General features: G+C 37.2%; 1 long non-coding RNA gene across 1 annotated transcript; it reads right to left on the reverse strand.

Annotated features, from left to right (window-relative positions):
- Nucleotides 1-293: 293 nt before the first annotated feature.
- Nucleotides 294-1590, reverse strand: LOC128282254 (uncharacterized). Its single transcript, XR_008272473.1, has 2 exons — nucleotides 1360-1590; nucleotides 294-542 (listed from the first exon to the last, which is right to left on the reverse strand). It is a non-coding gene; the product is annotated as an uncharacterized LOC128282254 (long non-coding RNA).
- Between the last annotated feature and the right edge of the window lie 389 nt (nucleotides 1591-1979).

Below are 1979 nucleotides of genomic sequence, written 5' to 3' on the forward strand. Positions count from 1 at the left end.
TCTCTTGTCCGTATGCTACAAGCATGCATAATGACTTTATGACACGGCTTGGGCACACGCCCGTGTGGCCTACCCGTCTACTAAAATGACTTTAAAAATTTAAATGCAGGGGACGCACGGCCATAACACACGCCCATGGGTGTGAACCGTGTGTCACACACGCCCTAGACACGTGCCTGTGTGTCTTACTCGTGTGGACAATCTAGGCTATTTCTTAAGCCCTTTTGTCACCCATTTTGCACAACCTACACAAAATCATTTCAATATATAAATCCCATCACAATAGGCACTAATTCGTCCATAGAAAGAACATTATATACATTCATCAAAATGAATAATAGCCATTATTCCAGGCTTGATTACAAAATGAAGGGCCTTTGACTTAAGCCAAAATACACGAATCATTCTCTTAATACAACATCTTAGTCTAGCCCTATACATGCCACCATAAAAAAATATAAGTCCAACTATATCGGGTATTGCGGCCGATAGTGTGATCGGTATCTTTGACTTTAAGAGATCTTTAAGTTAGCTTGATCACACTGAAAGAAGAGGGAAAGGAAAGAGAGTAAGCATAAACCTTAGTAAGTTGCATATAAATAAATATACAATAATAATTTCACCATTAGTCATCATACTTATAGCTTAAAGGTAAACATAATTTAACTTCCTCATTATCATCTACTCGAGTCACATTCTCTAAATTAAGCTCTTTACTCATGCTTACCATATAGGTACCTGTACCACTCACAACATGATTATTCTTTCCTTATCAAAATTGATCTACAACTCTCATCATTGAAACGTTTGGAATACTACTGGATATTCTATGAACCTTCAACATGGGATATATTGCCAATGCCATGTCCCAGACATGGTCTTACACTGGCTCTCATATACGAGTGGTGATGCATGTCCCAAACATGTCTTACACTAGCACAACCCTTAGCCGATGCATGTCCCAGACACGTCTTACACTGGCACTCATCTTTGTGTCGATGCCATGTCCCAGACATGGTCTTACATTGGCTATCATAGTATGGCTGATGCATGTCCTAAACATGTCTTACACTAGCCCTCGTCTGGATACCGATGCCATGTCGCGGACATGGTCTTACACTGGCTCTCATAATGTGGTCGAAGCATGTCCCAGACATGTCTTACACTGGCGCAAAAATCACCCAATGCATTGGCACGAATATCCAGTTTGTATTCTAATGTTTCAACGGGATATTTCTATTATCTGAAATATTACTAGACATTCTCAATTCATAACTTGACAACTCATACAATATCAATTCAATGGCGATATGAATACGAGTATTAATAGTGTAGTTGTATCATTTACATACAACTTACCTCGGTTTCCAAAAAGTACTTGGCTATTCGGTTTAGTCGATTTGCTTGGCCTTCCCTCGATCTAGGTTCGAATTTGGTAATTCTTGTCCTACAATGACAATATGCACTATTTAGTCACTAATTAGGATTAAGCAATCATAAATTTACATCTTTGGTAAAATAACCATTTTGCCCCTAGACTTTGGCAAAATGACCATTTTACCCCTATACCCGAAAATTGATTTTCATCGAATTTCATTGTGTCTAGGCCTAACCGAACTATTTTTGCTATTATAAAAACTTCAAATAATCACTATTTCACATGCTTATTAACTATTTTACAACTTATGCAAAATAGCCCCTTTAGGTGTTTTCATGCTAACAGCTTTTACAAAAGTTGTTTATAACACAATTAGGACTCATATTCCTCCATAAAAACTCAATAAACATCAAAAATCCTTTCATGGAAACACTCTAAACTCTTTACCATTTTGCAAGATATCACCCTCATTTGAAAACTCATGCTTCAAGGGTCTCAAAAATGCAAAAATCATCAATAAAGGGTGTGGGAATCACTTACTTATGTGGACTTTTAGTTGCTGAAAATTTTCAACCTTCAAAACTCCATTTTTGCTGATATT

The sequence above is a fragment of the Gossypium arboreum genome, chromosome 10 (genome assembly GCF_025698485.1).
Source record: "Gossypium arboreum isolate Shixiya-1 chromosome 10, ASM2569848v2, whole genome shotgun sequence".
NCBI lineage: Eukaryota > Viridiplantae > Streptophyta > Magnoliopsida > Malvales > Malvaceae > Gossypium > Gossypium arboreum.